At 42.8% G+C, this 20,028-nt stretch overlaps 1 protein-coding gene across 1 annotated transcript in view; it reads right to left on the reverse strand.

Moving 5' to 3' along the window:
- Nucleotides 1–8,167, reverse strand: part of LOC132403440 (C-type lectin mannose-binding isoform-like) — a 34,463-nt gene extending 26,296 nt beyond the window's left edge. The window contains exon 1 of the mRNA XM_059986842.1: nucleotides 8,110–8,167. The gene's annotated coding sequence lies outside the window, so the exon portion shown is untranslated. The remainder of the gene's footprint in view (nucleotides 1–8,109) is intronic.
- Between the last annotated feature and the right edge of the window lie 11,861 nt (nucleotides 8,168–20,028).

Consider the following 20,028-nt stretch of genomic DNA (forward strand, 5'->3'; position numbering starts at 1 on the left):
TTATACCCTGTAAAAAAACCTGTCACATGACCTCTACTGGCGGGAAAATGATGTCACTCCACCATCACAAGACCATTACCTCAAGTCCAGTATAGCTTCAACACCTGTCACGTGACAAGTACACCACTGTCACATGTCACAGGTACGTAACAAAGGGCATCCAGGACATCACCAATTACAGGACAACATCACCTGACTGTACGGGTGATGCCTCCCTCCCAAATGCACTGAATAACTTCTATGCCCGGTTTGAGGCGGAAAATGATGTGGCGGCAAGGAAGTCCACCCCTCCTGCGAATGACCAGGTGCTGTGTCTCACCGTGGCCGACGTGAGAAGATCCCAGTGCAGGATCAACCCACGGAGGGCTGCTGGACTAGACAACATTCCTGGTAGAGTGCTCAGAGGATGTGCAGACCAGCTAGCAGATGTTCTCACCGACATCTTCAACATCTCCCTGAGCAGCGCCACCATTCTAATGTGCTCCAAGGCTGCCACCATTGTCCCCGTACTGAAAAAGTCTTCAGTGTCCTGCCTAAATGACTACCGTCCCGTTGCACTTGCATCCATCATCATGAAGTGTTTTGAGAGGCTCGTCATGAGGCATATCAAGACCCTGCTGCCCCCCCCCCCCCACTGGACCCCCTGCAGTTTGCGTACCATCCCAACCGCTCAACAGATGATGCCATTGCCATCACCCTCCACCTGGCCCTAAACCACCTGGACAAAAAAGTCACATACGTTCAAATGCTGTTCATAGACTTCAGTTCAGCATTCAACACAATCATCCCTCAGCACCTGATTGGAAAGCTGAGCCTACTGGGCCTGAACACCTTCCTCCGCAACTGGATCCTAGACTTCCTGACTGGCAGATCTCAGTCAGTCCGGATCAGGAGCAGCATCTCCAAAACCATCACACTGAGCATAGGGGCTCCCCAGGGCTGCGTGCTCAGTCCACTGCTGTTCACTCTGCTGACCCACGACTGTGCTGCAACACACAGCTGGAACCATATTATCAAGTTCGCCGATGACACGACCGTGGTGGGTCTCATCAGCAAGAACAACGAGTCAGCTTACAGAGAGGAGGTGCAGTGGCTAACGGACTGATGCAGAGCCAACAAACTGTCTCTTAATGCCTGCACTGTTTTTGTGCACTTTATGCAGTCCATTGTAGGTCTGTAGTCTAGTATAGCTTTCTCTTTATTTTATTACGTAGTTCAGCCTAGTTCTTTGTACTGTGTCATGTAACACCATGGTCCTGAAAAACTTTGTCTCATTTTTTTCTATGCACTGTATCAGCAGTTATGGTAGAAATTACAATAAAAGTTGACTTGACTTGACTTGACTTGATATGTTGTGTCCCAGTTGTGAACCGATATGTAGGCTCGTTGACATTGCTGCATACAGACCAGTCTACGCATGTGGCCATGGATTAATGGACTGTGCTTAACTCCAGGTTTTGTGACTGTAGTGTTGAATGTGGGCTTGGTGAGGTCTGGGAATTCATCTTGCAGTAGAGTAAACTCGCATGCAGTGTTGCATGTGCTTGACAGAGTCTTTGTGGGGAACATACTGCGGTGCAGGATAATAACCCAAAGACATTGATAGCCACAAGCCAGCAGTTCTTAAGATCAACAAACAGTCCTTGGACACACAGGAAATCTAGAGGTCTGGCCACTTTACCCAGGATGAAGTCCCATATGTAATGTTACTCACTGAAGAAGAGTGTCTCCCATCGTGTCCTGTAAGTCTGTATCCTGCTGTCATTGGCAGCCTCCAGCGAGGTTTTGTCGCTCTTTGTTTCTCATCGATAGGCGATACAGGCAGCACACTCACTTGAGCACTCACATCACACAGGAAGCGTTGCCATGAAAGGGTGTTTGTAATGAACAATAGATGTCCCTGGCAGCTGGAGCCCGCAGTGTTCACAGATCTCTGATGTTCCAGTGCACTGGCACTAGCGTTCGTACCTAAGTGAGCTTGGCAAAAACACAGGTCCAGTGTCATCTGTTTCACAGCTGTGGGCATCCTTATTTTGGGGGCCTTGCAGATGGGCTTATTGAGGTACCTAAATGAAGAATGATGCACCACTGCCTGGCTGACTGTGGACTGTCAGCCATTGTAACAAGCTCCCTGTCATCCTTCACGGGTGCATTAGTGAGGGCTACGCCAATTTGATCAGACATTTGCTAGATGGATTTCTTTAAGAAGAAAACAAGGATAGTGATTCCCCAAGTGAGACAGCATGTGGTATATTAGATCCAACAGCTGAGCATTGCTGAGGCCAAGCAAGCAGAGCAGCTGTTTCGTGAGCTCAGAATCCAGTTGTCCAAAATTCTGTGAAAGGTGAGTTTTCAGTGATCAGTATTTATTGTGTTCAGGGAGATAGTCAAGTAGACTCACCATCTCTCAGTCACAGAGAGAATAGAAATAGAAATAATTGGTGTTGTCTGCATCAATTACTGGCAAGGTGAATTGGGTCTCATCTTGTACAATCCAGGTAATGGCATATTGCTCCCAGAACACCAACAGTTTCAAAGCAACTGCAGTGACCAATAGATTCAAGAGCTCTGCAATTGTCCAAGAGCATCGGGATCACCAATGCAGGTTTTCACAAATAAAAAGAGTGGAGATGTTTTATGTTCAAGAAAAAAACAGAACAATTCATTTATTGGACTATACTCCAAACACTGAACACAAATCATGGTAAAACTTCTTTATATAATTACACCATCATGTCAGACCAGCCTCTTAAAGTGAACCCCAACTTAATGTTGGTGGCTGTGAATTAAGTATGTTTCCACCAATTACATTACCATCCATTTCCACTTCCTCTCTGTACTGCAACTTGAAGTTGTTGGTAAGGCCAACCATTGTGGTGCCATCTGCAAACTTGATGACATAGTCTGCGGAGAGGTCCTGATGTATTGGTTCTCCAGATGCAGAAGCTTAATCTGTGGTTGGAACCAGCAATTTATGATGTCAAATAGCATTTTGTCTGTTACTGTAGGAGCGTTGGAGAAAAAAGGCAATTGGGTTGGAGGAGCAATAACTCATATCCTGTCTGGGTAGCTTCCAACCTGATGGCATGAAAATGGATTTCTGTAATTTCCAGCTGTTTCTTCTCCTTCTCATTCTCCCTTTTTGCATTCCACTTTCTGGTACCCTCCCACCCTTTCTTTTCCCCACAACTGCCTATTACGTCCCTGTGATATCCTTCCTCCCTCCCTTTTCTCGATGGTCCACTATTCTCTCCTATTAGACTCCTTCCTCTTCAGCCCTTTACCTCAGCCTCCCATCATCTCCCAGCTTCTTAATTCCCATCACTCTTCCACCACTCAAATACCTTCCCCTGGTAACCTGCCTACTTGTGCTTTTTCCCCTCATCTCTCCTTAATCTGGCTTCTACCCACTTCCTCTCCAGTCCTGATGAAGGGTCTCTGCCTAAAATGTTAACTGTTTATTCCCCTCCATAGATGCTGCCAGACTTGCTGAGTTTCTCCAGCATTTTGTGTCTGGTGCTCAAGGAAGTCTCCCTGATACTCTGCAGTGTGACTGTAAAGCATCATCTAGAAGATAGAATGTAGAACACTGAAATTTACAGCCCATTACAGGCCCTTTGGCCCACAATTTTATGCCGACCATGTAACCTACTCTAGAGACTGCCTAAAATACCCCTAGCACTTAGCCCTCTATTTTTCGAAGCTCCATGTTCCTATCTCAGAGGCTCTTAGAAGACCCTATTGTATCTGCCCCCACCACTGCTGACAGCAGTGTATTTCATACACCGGACACTCTCTGTGTGAAAATGTTACCCCTGACATCCCCTTGGTACCCATTTCCAAGCACCTTAAAATTATGACCCCTCATGTTAGCCATTTCAGCCCTGGGAAAAAACCTCTGGTTATTCACACAATCGGTGCCCCTCGTGATATTATACTCCCCTATCAGGTCACCTCTCATCCTCCGTCACTCCAAGGACAAAAGGCCAAGTACACTCAACTTATTCTCATAAGGTACACCATCTAATCCAGGCAACATTCTTGTAAATCTCCTCTGCACTCTCTCTATAGTATCCACATCCTTCCTGTAGTGAGGTGACCAGAATTGTACACAGTACTCCAAGTGGGTTCTGACCAAAGTCTTATATAGCTTGAGCTCAATCTCATGGTTGATGGACGTCATCACACTATATACTTTTGTAACAACTCTGTCAACCTGTGCAGCAGCTTTGAGTGTCCTATAGGCATGGACATGAACCCCAAGATCTCTAAAATCCTCCATACTGACAAGAAACTTATCATTTTTATTATAGTCTGTCTTCAAATTTGATCTGCCAAAATGAACCACTTCATACTTATCTTCTCAGCCCAGTTCTACATCCTATCAATGTTCTGCTGTAATCTCTGACAACCCTCCAGTCTATCCACAACACCTCCAACCATTGTGTTATCAGCAGACTTACTTACTCACCCTTCTACTTCTTCATCCAGGTCATTTATAAAAATCACAAAGAGGAGAAGTCCCAGAACAGATCCCTGTGGAACACATTTGGTCACTGATCTCCATGCAGAATATCTACAAGCATCCTTTCGCTTCTGTGGGCAAGCCAATTCTGGATCCACAAAGCAAGGTCTCCATGGATCCCATGCCTAATTACTTTCTGAAGGAGGCTTGCATGGGGAACCTTATCAAATGCCTTACTGAAATCCACATACACTACATCCACTGCTCTACCTTCATCAATGCTTTTGTTACATTCTGAAAGAATTCAATCTGGCATGTAAGGCATGACCTGCCCTTGACAAAGCCATGCTGACTATCCCTAATCAGATTATGTCTCTCCAAATGCTCATAAGTCCTGCCTGTCATGATCTTCTTCTCCAAAAACCTAACCACCACTGAAGTCAGACTCTCTTGTCTATAATTTCCTGGGTTATCTCTACTCCCTTTCTTGAACAAAGGAACAACAGTTGCAACGCTCTAATTCTCTGGTACTTCTCATGTTCCTATTTGAGAAGCAATGATCATTGCAACAGTCTCAGCAATCTCCTCCGTCGCTTCCCACAGTAGCCTGGGGTATATCTTATCCGGTCCCGGTGACCCATCTAACTTAATGCTTTTCAAAAGTTCATTGCGCATCCTTTTTCTTAGTGTCTTTATGCTCAAGTGTTTCAGTCCCCTGTAAGTCATCCCCACAATTGCCAAGGTCTTTTTCCCTGGTGAATACTGAAGCAAAGTATTCATTAAGTACTTCCGCTACATCCTCTGGCTCCATGCACATGTTTCCACTATTAGACCTGATTTGTCCTATTCTCACTCGGCTCATTCTCTTGCTCTACACATACTTGTAGAAGGGGTTTTCCTTAATCCTGCTCAACGAGGCACTTCTCATGGCTGCTTCTGGCTCTCCTAATTCCGTTCTTAAGCTCCTTCTCAGCAAACTTGTAATTTTCTAGAGCTCTGACAGTGCCTAGTTTCTTGAAACTTTCGTAAGCTTTTCTTTTCTTCTTAAGATTTTCTACATAACTTGTACACCATGATTCTTTAACTCTACCATCCTTTCCCTGCCTCAATGGAACATGCCTATGCAGAACTCCATGCAAATGTTCCCTGAACATTTGCCACATTCCAGCTGTGCATTTCCCTGAGAACATCTGCTCCCAATTTATGCTGCCCAATAGCATCATATTTCCCCCTACCCAAATTAAATGTTTTCCTAGATTGCTCCTAACTCTCTCCAGCGCTATGGTGAAGAAGATAGAGTTGTGGTCATTGCCTCCAAAATGCTCTCCTACTGAGAGGTCTGACACTTGACGAGGTTTGTTTCCCAATACTTGATCAAGTACAGCCTCTCCTCTTGTAGGCTTATCTACATATTGCCTCAGGAAACCTTCCTGAACACAGCTAACAAACTTCACCTCATCTGAACCACTTGCGCTAAGGAGATGCTAATCAATAAAAGGAAAATTAAATTCTCCCATCAGAACAATCCTATTATTATTGCATCATTCTGGAATCTGCCTCCCTATCTGTTCCTTAACATCGCTGTTATTGGGGGGGGGGGGAGTCTATAAAAAAGCACCCAGTTATTGTCCCTTTGGAGTTCATACGTTGCTTTGGTCTGTGTACCGAAGACAGGAAATATTTGCTTGGAATATTGATTATCAGATGGATTTTTGGAGAGAGGGCAAGGTCCACTGAAGACAGATTAATCTGAATTGGTTGAAATGCACTTGAAAAATATGCCAGTGATCATATTGAGAGTTCCAGGATTCTGAAAGGAACTGTGGGGGCATAATGAGAGTCTTTTTCCTCATTCTAGCACAAGGGTGATGTCAACAATTTTGGAAGACAAGTTCCTTTGGAGAGAATTGGGATTTAGATGAATGTTTTTCATGAGAGGGCTGTGATCCCACAGAATGTACAGAATGTCAATATTACTCTACAGAGGCATTTCAGTAAATGGTGCAGCCGGTTGGTAGAAAAAACCTAAACCTAAACCATCCCCTTAGGGTGGGGACTTGCTGGTTATCACCACCCTGCTCTCTGTGTGACACCTGTCCATCATCAAACTGCCTCTCCTTCATTAACTGCCCCAAGAGGTTTTCCAAAAGCCCCACAGATAGATTAAACTCTGCACCAAAAGCATCTCGAAGCAGACAAGCTTTGCCAGAGAATTCCACTATTATCTAGAATCTCACTTCACAAAATCCAGGTAAAACATGTCAGGTATTATAGAGAAAGACAACAGGTACACCTTTCATTGAATATGAGTTGTACACAAATATATTTGTTGTGACATTTGGATGCTGTATCTGGGAGATATCAAAGGTCTTTATTCTCCCTCCTTCGCATCCACCCACACACCCACTCACATACACAGACAGTCCGGTTCATCTACATCACTGCTGAATGCTTATCTTTCAGTTTGTTCTCTCCAGCTCTCAATCAGTCCGTTGACCCAAATTTATTTGTTTTTCATTTGCCTTAGTTCATTAGTATATTCCTTATTCAATTAATGTAGTTGTTCTGATCCAATCCTGGAGCCAACAACACTGATTTCTCTATTATCTGAACATATCTAAACCCTCTTCCTTCTCTTGGTTTCCATTTCCCATTCTGGCACTCTTTTAAACCTTCTCTTCTCAGCACTTGCCCATTACTTCCACTCAGTGCCACTCTCCCTTCCCTTTCTCTCATTGTCCTTTACTATTTCCATCAGATTAAATCTACTTTTGCCCTTTACCTCTTCCATCTCTCACCTCCTAACTTCGAAACTCATACCTCTCCCTCTCTGTTTTCATGTTCCAATGGTGTCAGATCTTCAAGTATTTTCTATACTGTGAATTTTCACTTCAGCGATCTAAAGACTAACCCAATGAAACAGTGTGTGACAAAGTTAACTGTATGATCAGCCATTGATAACCATTCACAAATCTAAACTCACAGTACACTGCAGATGCTGTGGTCAAATCAACACATACAAAACAAGCTGGATGAACTCAGCAGGTCGGGCAGCATTTGTTGAAAGTAGCAGTCAACGTTTCGGGCCGAGACCCTTCGTCAGGACTGAAGAAGGAGGGGGCAGGGGCCCTATAAAGAAGGTGGGGGGAGGGGGAAGGTGCAGGTGGAAAACCAATCAGAGGAAAGTTCAAGGGGTGAGGGAAGGGAATGTAAGGGTATACTATGGGTTGTAGAAGGAGGCGGAATCATGAGAGAAGTGATAGGCAGCTAGAAGAGGAGGCAGAGTGAAAGTGTGATAGGGGAAGGAGAGCGAGGGAATTACCAGAAGCTGGAGAATTCAATGTTCATGCCAAGGGGCTGGAGACTACCCAGATGATATATGAGGTGTTGCCCCTCTAACCTGAGCTTGGCCTCATCATGGCAGTAGAGGAGGCCATGTACGGACTTATCCGAATAGGAATATGAAGCAGAGTTGAAGTAGGTGGCAACCGGGAGATCCTGTCTGTTGTGGCGACGGAGCATAGGTGCTCAACGAAGCGATCCCCCAATATGTGTCGGATCTCACCGATGTAGAGGAGGCCACAACGGGAGCACCGGATGCAATAGATGACCCCAACAGACTCACAAGTGAAGTGTTGACTCACCTGTAAAGGGATATCCATGTCTGATCATCCAGTCAATTACATCACATGCTGTCTCCACCTTGTCAGTATTTAGATCACTGAAGAGAAAGTTCACAGTGCAGAAAATATGAGAAGTTCAGAGATCATCAGGATCAAAAGTACAGAAAGGGAGAGGGGATGAAGTTAGGAGCTGGGAGATGATAGTTGGAAGAGGTATAGGGCTGAATAAGAAGGAATCTGATAGGAGAGGATAGTGGACCATGGGAGAAAAGGCACTGAAGGGAAGTAATGGGCAGGTGCAGAGAGGACAAGGGTTGAAAACTCTGTGTCGGAATGGGAAATGGAAAAAGAGAGATGGGAGTCGGTTAAAAATGACCAGAAAGGAGAGAAATTAATGATTATGCCATCAAATTATTGGCTCCCAGTCTCTGAGGTGTTGTTGTTCATACCTGAGAGTGGCGTCATCATCGCAGTAGAGCAGGATGTGAACAAACATGTTGGAATGCGAATGGAAGACCTTTCTGTACCAGGCAATTTCTGCAGCCCCAAACTGCATGCATGGTTGGTGTGTTGCCTCTCAGACACAAGAGTCAGCGATGACTCAAAGTGGCAACAGGCATTCTGGAAAACAATGGAATGTGACAAAATGATATTGATGATAAAGTATTCAAATTCACCAGGTGAAGTTCGATTCAAATTCACCAGGTGTGAAAACTAGACAACTGACTTAGTAATTTTCTGTTGGAACTTGGGTCAGAACAGCTACATTAATTCGATAAGGGATATACTAATGTAGTCAGGCAAATGGAAAGAAGTTAATTCAGGTCAACAGGTCAACCAGTTGAGAGATGGAGAGAACAAACTGGAAAGATGAAACATTCAGGAGTGATGCGGATGATCCAGACTGTCTGTGTTTTTGTACAGATTTGACAGACTGAACATCTCCTTAGCTCAGCAACCATTCTGTAAGTTTAAGATCCCAAAACCGTGGAACCAAAAACCAATATCTGATTGTAGGGAAACTGAACTTTAGGCTCTTGATTCCTCAGTGATTTTAGACCTGGCTCAGAAATGAATTTGTATGTGGTGAGACACACAGCAAAGTGGTGCTAATCCCAATGTACCAACCGTATTTAAATACAGTCTTTCAGATTCATTGAGATATCTCATCTTTCACAAAATTGCAGGGCATTTATCTGTGCAATTCACCTCCCTCTGTGAACGCAGAGTGATAAGGTTTGTTTATTTTTTCACAGCAAGTTCCATGTTGGTTTTATTGAATGTTTCATCTTCTTCATCAGCATGATTCCATGCAGAAAAGAGAGAGGAAAATCAGGAACAGTATATACCAGTTGGGCTAACAGGAGCTGTACAATAAATGTTCAAATCTACCAGTGAGGAAATGGGTGCCAGCAGGATGAAAAATCTGGGCATGATGAAGGAGAACGAATAAAGATTTGTGAATGATTATCCATGGCTGATCATACAGTTAAGGATGTCACACACTGTTTCCCTGGGTTAGTATTTAGATCACTGAAGTGAAGATTCACAGTACAGAAAATACTTGAAGATCAGACACCATCAGAACATGAAAACACAGAGAGGGAGAGGTATGAAGTTAGAAGCTAGGAGGTGAGAGGTGGAAGAGGTAAGGGGCTAAAGTAGATTTAATCTGATAGGAAAGGATAGTGCACCATGAGAAAGAGGGAAGGAAGTGTGGCACTGAAGTGAACTAGTGAGCAAGTGCAGAGAAGAGAAGGGTTTAAAAGTGTGCTAGAGTGGGAAATGGAAAACTAGAGAAGGAAGAGGGGTTAGTAATAATCAGATGTTAGAGATATCAAAGTTGTTGGCTCCAGGACTTAATAGGATGCGTTGTTCCTCCAACCTGAGAGTTGCCTCATCATTGCAGTAGAGGAGGTCATGGACTAAGATGCTGGAATGGGAGTGGGAGATTCTGTATATAAAGACGTTCCTGTAGCCACAAGCCGGTCTCCCAGTTGGTATGTCACCTCCCAGGTGCAAGGATATGGGATATCTTTCAGCAGCATCAAGGCATGCTGATAAGCAACGCACGATCACAAAACAAAGCTGATAATAAAATATTTGCTAAAACTGAATTTGTATCACACTGACCAGGTGTAACCACTAGAGCAGTGATATAGTCAGTAGTTCTCTGATGGAACTTGAGCTGCCTGGATCCGAACAACGACATTAATTCAACTAGGAATATACTGATGAAGTGGACAAATGGAAAGAAGTAAATTCTGGTGAACAGACTGATTGAGAGATGGAGGGAAGAAACTGAAAGACTAAGCATGCAGGACTGATGTGTATGGACCAGACTGTCTGGGTGTGTGAGTGGGTGAAAAGGGGTTTATTTTGCTGTTGCTGTCTTGTTGCTTGTTGTCTTCTGTTGTTGTTGCTTGTGTGGTACTGCTGAGCATTGTGGGCACACTTTGTTGGTGTTAGAATGTGTGATGATTAATACAGCATCTTTTTTTAACACTAACAACATATTTCAGTGCATGCTTAGAACTACATGGGAAAGATAAATGAATCTGAATCTGAACATTTGTCCTCAGATTCTGGAAAATGAATGCGAAGGACCTGTTTAAGCAATTGCTCTGTCTGTGGTGCAGTGAGAATGATAGGGAAAGCACTTACACTGAACCCATGTTCCCATGGTCTACAATCGTCTGAGTGGAAATACTCTCAACATGTACTTTTTTGAGAACTCTCAAGATCCAGTCATTTGATTGTAAGGTTCCCGCTGTCGACATTGTTTATCTTGATATTTAACCCACAACACTGGTCAAGAATGCCCTTGTGGGAGAATACCATGAGGACATTGCTCGCACTACTGTAGTGATGAATGTTCTAATGTAGATCATTCATGTGAAAGATCTTTTAACAGAAATGACAAACTATCTTTCTGTGCCAGGGAAGGTGTGTGAGGGGCATGTGGAGCAATGGAAATATGTCTGGTGTTGCAAGAACTAATCAATGCAGTGGAGACGTTTGCCATGGAAAGAGATGTCATTGCTTTGCAGAGTGACGAGGGAGAAAGGGATGTGCAGAGCTGTGGGCAGCGCATGGTGGAGTTGAAGTACCTGGATCAGGTCAAACATCTCCTAAGCTGCTGCAACTGTTCTGTAAGTTTGAGATCCCAAAATCATGGAACCAAAAACCAATATCTGATTGTAGAGAAACTGAACTTCAGGCTTTTGATTCCTCAATGATTTTAGACCTTGCTCAGAAATGAATTTGTATGTGGTGAGACACACATCAAAGTGGTGCCATTCCCAATGTATCAACCGTATTCGAATATAGTTTTCCAGATCCATTGAGATATCTGAATATGCACAAAATAGCAAAAGATTCTTCTGTGTAATTTACCCCTTCTGTCAACACAGAGTAATAAGGTTTGTTTATTTTTTCACAGCAAGTTCCATGTTTTCTTTATTAAATATTTCATCTTCTCTGTCAGCATGATTCCATGCAAAAAAAAAGAGGAAAATCAGCAACTATATATCAATTGGGTTAACAGGAGCTGTACAATAAATGTTAAAATCTACCAATGAGGAAATGGGGGCCAGGTGAAAGGAAAATCTAGGCATGGTGAGGGGGAACCAACATATACCTTATATACCATCTGGGTAGTCTCCAACCCCTTGGTATGAACATCGAATTGTCTAACTTCCGGTAATTCCCTCCTCTCCCTTCCCCTATCACACTTACATATTGAAAGTATTAAGTGCATATCGAGAGTATTTGCTTTCAGACATATGTAGATGAAGGGCAGAAACAGGATGATTTGACTGAGAAGCTGATGCAGTAGTAAGGGCTTCAGGTTCTTGAATAATTGGGATCTCTTCTGGGGAAGTATGACCTGTTCAAAAGTGATGGATTTCACCTGAACCTGAACGGGACGAATATTCTCCCAGGTAGGTTTGTTAGAGTTGTTGGGGAGGGTTTGAATGAACTTGGCAGGGGGGGCATTGTTCTGGTAGTCATGGGAGATTTTGACATGCAGGATGGTAGTGGATCTCAAGAAAGAGTGTTTGTTGAATGCCTGAGAGATAGTTTTTCAGAGCAGTTTGTCATTGAGCCTAATAGGGGACCAGCAAAACTGGATAGGGTGTTGTGTCATTAACAGGAGGCGATTAGCGAGCTGAAGGTAAAAGAACTCTTAGGAACCAGCAATCACAATATCATTGTATTCAACCTGAAATTTGATAAGGAGAAAGTACAGTCTGATGTAGCAGTGTTTTAGTGGAGTAAAGGAAAATACAGTGGTATGAGAGAGGAGATGGTCAAAGTAAGTTGTAAATTGGCAGGGCTGTCAGCAGAACAGCAATGGTCTGTGCTTCTGGGAAAAATGAGGGAGTGCAGGACATGTGTATTCCAAAAATGAAGAAATACTCAAATAGTAAAATAGTCCCACCATGAATGACAAGAGAAGTCAAAACTATTTTAAAAGCGAATGAAAGGGCATACAACAAAGCAAAAAATTAAAGAGAAGATAGAGGATTGGGAAGCTTTTAAAAACTTAAAGAGAGCAACTAAAAAATAATTAGAAGGGAAAAGATGAAATACGAAAGCAAGCTAGCAACTTATATCAAAGTGCATAGTAAAAGTTTTTTCATGTATATTAAAAATAAAAGAGAAATGATGGAGGATATGGGACTGCTAGAGAGTGAGGCAGGAGAAATAATAACAGGAGACAAGGAGATGGCTGATGAACTAAGTGAACAAATGAGTATTTTACATCAGGCTTCTCTGTAGAAGACACTAGCAGTATGCATGTTGTTGTAGTGCTTGAAGGGAGAGAAGTGTTACTGTTACCAGAGGGAAGGTGCTCAAAAAGCTGAAGGACCTAAAGGTATGTAAGTCACCCAGATCAGAGGAACTGCCCCCTAGGGTGCTGAAAGAGGTAATGTGAGATCGTGGTGGCATTAGAAATAATCTTTCAAATATGACTGGATTCAGGCATTGTGCCAGAGGTCAGGAAAACTCAAAATGTTACTCCACTCTTTAAGAAAGGAGTAAGGCAGCAGACAGGAAATTATAGACCATTTGCCTGACGTCAGTGGTTGGGAAGATGTTAGAGTCAATTGTTAAGGATGAGGTGATGGAGTACTTGGTGACAAGGGACAAGATCGTACAAAGTCAGCATGGTTTCCTTCAGGGAAAATATCGCCTGATAAACCCGTTGGAAGTCTTTGAGGAGATTACAAGTAAGATAGATAAAGGCAATGTTGTGGATTTGGTATACTTGGACTTTTAGTAGGCCTTTGACAAGGTGCCACGCATGAGGTTGCTTACCAAGTTAAGAGCTCATGGTATCATAGGAACATTACTAACATGGTTAGAGCATTAGCTGATTGGTAGGAGGCAGTGGTTGGGAATAAAAGGACTCTTTTCTGGTTGGCTGCCAGTGACTAATTGTGTTCTGCAGGGGTTGGTGTTGGGACCACTTGCTTTTGTGCTGTATATAAATGAGTTAGATGATGGACTAGATAGCTTTGTTACCAAGTTTGCAGATGACACAAAGATTGGTGGAGGTCCAGGTAATGTTGAGGAAACAGGTAGGATGCAGAAGGACTTAGACAGATTAGGAGAATGGGCAAGAAAGTGGCAAATGAGATACAATGTTAGAAAATGCACGGTCATGCACTTTGATAGTAGAAATAAATGTGCGGACTATTTTCTAAATGGAGAGAAAATCCAAAAATCCGAGATGTAAAGTGACTTGGGAGACTTTGTGCAGAACATCCTAAAGGTTAACTTGCAGGTAGAATCGGTGGTGAAGAAGGCAAATGCCATGTTAGCATTCGTTTCAGGTGGTTTTGGATACAAAAGCAAGGACGTGATGCTGAGGCTGTATATGGCACAGGAGAGATCTCACCTTGAATATTCTGAACAGCTTTTGGCCAGTCATCTTCGAAAAGATGTGCTTGTACTGGAGAGGGTCCAGAGGAGGTTCACAAGGATGATTCCAGGAATGAAAACGTTATCATACGAAGGACGTTTGAAGGCTCTGGGTCTGTACTCACTGGAATTCAACAGGATGATCTCATTGAAACCTTTTAAATGCTGAAAGGCCGAGACAGATTAGATGTGAAAAGGACAAGATTTATTAAGTTAATTGCATCTAGAACAGGAAAACAGTATGTGGAAAAGTTGGTAGCTGTAACCTTTAGTAAATATTTTATCATCAGTGTTATTTGGTGACTTTGCTTTGCTTTCTCGAATGCCCTACTACCACTGTGAGACATCCCTAACTCTTTCATCCAGGAGGTGACACACCATCTCGTTTTGGCCATAGAAGCTCCTGTTTACACAATCTGCCATTCCCTTTCCATCTTGTTGTTCCTTTGCCTCCTCTGCTGTGATGATGAGGCCACTCTCAAGTAGGAGTAGCAGCACCTCCGATTCCATCTGATGGCCTTGAACCTGATGGCTTGAACATTGATTTCTGTAACTTCTGGTAATTTCACTCCCTTGCTCCTTCTCCCATTTCCTTTCCCCATTCAGTTTCCCCTCTTACCCCTTCTCTTCTCCTCACCTGCTCATCAGCTCCCGCTGGTGCTGTTCCTCCCTCACTTTCCCCCACAGTCCACTCTCCTCTCCTGTCAGATTCCTTCTTCTTCAGCCTTTCATCTCTTCTACCTGTCACCTCCCAGATTCTCTATTCATTCCCTTTCACCCTCATCTAATTTCACTTATCACTTGTTAGTTTGCACTTTGTTACACAAAATTCTTATCCTGGCTTCTCCTGCCTCCCTTTCTGGTTCTCATGGAGGGTCTCGGTCCAGCTGTGAATTGTTTCTTCTCCTCCATAGATGCTGCCTGACATTTTGAGCTTCTCTACTTCTTTTATGTGAACCTCCCAATCAATCTCTCTCTCTCCATCTCCATCTCTATGTCTACCTCTCCATCTATCTCTACCTCTACTCTGTCTCTGCATCTCCATCGTTGCCTTTGCTTCTATCACCATCTCTAGCTCCTCCTCTATTGCCATCACCTTCTCTATACCTATCTCTGCATTTCTATCTCTATCCTCTTGTGTTTCACTTGTGACTTGCCTTGTCTGATTATGGATGCTTGAATGTTTCATCCTTTAGTTTGTTCTCTTTATCTCATTGCCGTGTTGCCTTAATTTCTTTGTACACTTTCTCTCGAGAGGATCTGCCATAATGATGCATCACCATGTTCTCTCGCATCAACAGCAGCATCATCTGTGCCATCCAGACTGACCTGCTCATCTCTGTCCCACTGACATTCTCTTTGTTCCCCCACCCTGCTCCCTCCCTGCACCTTTGATACATTTGTTTTCCAAATGCTGATGAAAGGCGTTGATCTGTTGCCTGAACTTTCTTGTCCAAATCCTAATGCCATCTGATATGTTGAGTGTTTTGTGTAGTTATGAATTTTCAGTTTAGTGATCTAAGTGCGGACACACTGAAAGCAACATTTCCATTGTGCTTCATTGCTGGTGGCATCCTCAAAAACATGACTGATGCTCAGACGTCGATTTCTCTTCACAAATCCAAGTTGTTCATGGTCTGCTCCTTCACAGTAAAGCCCTCCCCCACCTTTGGCCGCATCTACATAGATCGCTGTCGCAAGAAAACACCATTCATTGCAACACACCCCCACCATTCAGGCCATGCTGCCATCAGGAAGAAGAAGCAAGAGCCTCGGGATCTAAACCATCAGATTCAGGAACAGCTCTCAACCATCAGGATGTTGAATCAGAGGGGATAACTTCACTCATCACCATTCACCCCATCAGTGCAATGGTCCCATAACATATGGACACATTAAGGACTCTTCATCTCATGTTTTTGATATTTATAGCTTACTTATTATTATATATCTTCATATAACCAGATAACCATATAACAATCACAGCATGGAAACAGGCCATCTTGGCCCTCCTAGTCCGTGCCGAACCCTTAATCTCACCTAGTCCAACCTACCCGCACTCAGCCCATAACCCTCCACTCCTTTCCTGCACATATATCTATACAATTTTACCTTAAGTGACACAACTGAACTGTCCTCTACTACTTCTACAGGAAGCTCATTCCACACAGCTATCAGCCTCTGAGTAAAGAAACACCCCCTCGTGTTTCCCTTAAACTTCTGCCCACTAACCCTCAAATCATGTCCTCTCGTTTGACTCTCCCCTACTGTCGATGGAAACAGCCTATTCATGCCAACTCTATCTATCCCTCTCAAAATTTTAAATACCTCGATCAAATTCTCCCTCAACCTTCTACGCACCAATGAATAGAGACCTAACTTGTTCAACCTTTCTCTGTGACTTAAGTGCTGAAACCCAGGTAACATCCTAGTAAATTGTCTCTGCACTCTCTCTAATTTATTGATATCTTTCCTATAATTCGGTGACCAGAACTGCACACAATATTCCAAATTTGGTCTTACCAATGCCTTGTACAATTTTAACATTACATCCCAACTTCTGAACTCAATGCTTTGATTTATAAAGGCCAGCATTCCAAAAGCCTTCTTCACCACCCTATCTACATGAGACTCCACCTTCAGGGAACTATGCACTGTTATTCCTAGATCTCTCTGTTCCTCTGCATTCCTCAATGCCCTACCATTTACCCTGTATGTTCTATTTGGATTATTCCTGCCAAAATGTAGAACCTCACACTTCTCAGCATTAAACTCCATCTGCCAACGTTCAGCCCATTCTTCTAACCGGCATAAATCTGCCTGCAAGCTTTGAAAATCCACCTCATTATCCACAACACCTCCTACCTTAGTATCAAGGCATACTTACTAATCCAATTTACCACCCCATCATCCAGATCATTTATGTATATTACAAACAACATTGGGCCCAAAACAGATCCCTAGTCACCGGCCTCCATCCCGATAAACAATTATCCACCACTACTCTCTGGCATCTCCCATCTAGCCACTGTTGAATCCATTTTATTACTCCAGCATTAATACCTAATGACTGAACCTTCTTAACCAACCTTCCATGTGGAACTTTGTCAAAGGCTTTGCTGAAGTCCATATAGACTACATCCACTGCCTCACCCTCATCAACATTCCTCGTAACTTCTTCAAAAAATTCAATAAGGTTTGTCAAACATGACCTTCCACGCACAAATCCATGCTGGCTACTCCTAATCAGATCCTGTCTATCCAGATAATTATTAACACTATCTCTAAGAATACTTTCCATTAATTTACCCACCACTGATGTCAAACTGGCAGGTCTATAATTGCAAGGCTTCCTTCTAGAACCCTTTTTAAACAATGGAACCACATGAGCAATGTGCCAATCCTCCGGCACAATCCCCGTTTCTAATGACATCTTAAAGATCTCCGTCAGAGCTCTTGCTATTTCTACACAAACTTCCCTCAAGGTCCTGGGGAATATCCTGTCAGGACCTGGAGATTTATCCACTTTTAAATTTCTTAAAAGCGCCAGTACCTCCACCTCTTTAATTGTCATAGGTTCCATAACTTCCTTACTTGTTTCCCACACTCACACAATTCAATATCCTTCTCCTGAGTGAATACCGAAGAGAAGAAATCATTCAAAATCTCTCCCATCTCCTTCGGCTCCACACATAGCTGACCACTCTGATTCTCTAAGGGGCCAATTTTATCCCTCACTATCCTCTTGCTTTTAATATAACTGTAGAAGCCTTTCAGATTTACTTTCACCTTATTTGCCAAACCAACCTCATATCTTCTTTTAGCTTTTCTAATCTCTTTCTTAAGATTCCTTTTACATTCTTTATATTCCTCGAGCAATTCCTTTACTCCATGCTGCCTATATCTATTGTAGACATCCCTCTTTTCCCAAACCAAATTTCTAATATCCCTTGAAAACCATGGTGCTTTCAAACCTTTAACCTTTCCTTTCAACCTAACAGGAACATAAAGGTTCTGTACCCTCATAATTTCACCCTTAAATGACCTCCATTTCTCTATTCCATCCTTCCCATAAAACAACTTGACCTAATCCACTCTCTCTAAAATCCTTCGCATCTCCTCAAAGTTAGCCTTTCTCCAATCAAAAAACTCAATTCTAGGTCCTGTCCTGTCCTGTCCTTCTCCATAATTATATTGAAGAATTGAAGCTAATGCTATTGTCATCACTGGACCCGAAGTGCTCCCCAACACATACATCTGTCAGCTGACCTCTCGCATTCCCTAACAGGACTCTTATCTTATGATATCTTATGATATTTTATTTTTTTTCTCAGCTCAATGTAGAAGATCTGAGGGATGTTATGGGGTCACTCATTTGTGAAGTGCCAGAAACTTTCGAATGAGTCTAGTGGTGTTTAGTATTGTTGCTTTTAAATATTTCAAAGGTACATTTAATGTCAGAGAAATGCATGCAATATACATCCTAAAATTCTTTTTCTTCACAAACATCCACATAATCGAGGAGTGCCACGAAGAATGAATGACAGTTAAATGTTAAAACCCCAAGGTCACCCCCAGCTTCCCACCCACACAAAGAACCAATTCTACCTCCCCTACCAGCAAAAGAAACATTGGTGCCCCCCGATCGGGCACTCCAGTGTGCAGCAAAGCCTCAATAAAATCACAGCCTGACAGTACATCAAAGACTTTTCAATCACCCAGTGATTCGACATACCACGGGCTCTCTCCCTCTCATGAAAATTTTTTCACCCGAAGGTATAGCAGGAAATGGGAAGTTGTGCTTTTTGAAGGAAGAATTAGCAAGCAAAACATTTTACAGGGTGAGACTCATTGATGTGGGGATGTGTCCTGGTATGCTAGTTCACATAATGAAGAAACTTAATCTACAGGTGTATTGCACAATTATAAAGTCAATTAACACACTGAGTGTTAGTGTAAGAGCTTGGAGAACAAAAACAAGGATGTCTCGTTGAATTGTTTTTGATCTCTATAAAAAAAGACAGGAAATACTTGCCTTGGAGTCAGTGCAGAATTGATTCACTACATAGATTTTTGGAATGACAAAAGTGTTTATCAAAAAGCGGTTGAGAAAAATTACACTAACTTTACTGCAATTTAGAAAGAATAAACTGCAAGTGATCTCTCTGTGTGTTCCAGGATTCAGAGAGGGAGCAAGGAAAGACAATAGGACCCTATTTTCTCAGTCTGAAGAGTCCAGAACTAGCATGGTGTTTACATTTTGGGATTTAGAAAAGGGGACTTGTTGGGAATCTTTGCAATGTTCTGTCTCAGAGGGTCCTGGATAGTCAAAATGTATGGACTTGGATTATTACCTGATGGGGTAACCTCAACCAATGATACTGTCAATCTGCAGTGAGCACTGAACATCTTAGTTAACCATCTGGTTACCCCCACATCAAACCTTGACCAAGGATCTTCTCCCTTTACTGAGTGCTCTCAGAAAGTACCTATAAAGATACAGTGACATCTCAAAACTTTGCAACAACACCAACTTTCAACAATAGTTTTTATGGTAAAAACCTGCTTTATCAAAAATCTCATGTCACAACATCAATATTATCACACCAGAAATTCAAAAGGGAAAAACACAGTGAACATGCCTTCAGAATGAAGTGAGTTACATTTTTTAAAAGTTGTTGTAGTTGTTTCTATTTTAGATTGTAGAAATGGTTTGGGGGCAGAGGGGGGAGTTAGGGATCACCATAGCATTTAGGGACAAGGATGAAGGGAAATTCGAGGTCAGACTGGAATCTACACTCTGTTCTACGATCAAAGGCCAGCAACGTTGATGAAGAACACCCATAGTCAGATGTCTGATGTTGGTCTGGCAGATCAGTGTGAACGAGGACTGGTGGTCACTTCTCACCCACCCAGAATCTGCAAGTTGTCGGCAGGTTGCCGAGTCTGGGGTTCCATGCAGGGAGGAACAATGAGGTTGATGAGCACCCCCACCCCTCCGGGTAAACA

Source organism: Hypanus sabinus, chromosome 13 (assembly GCF_030144855.1).
Source record: "Hypanus sabinus isolate sHypSab1 chromosome 13, sHypSab1.hap1, whole genome shotgun sequence".
Classification (NCBI taxonomy): Eukaryota; Metazoa; Chordata; class Chondrichthyes; order Myliobatiformes; family Dasyatidae; genus Hypanus; species Hypanus sabinus.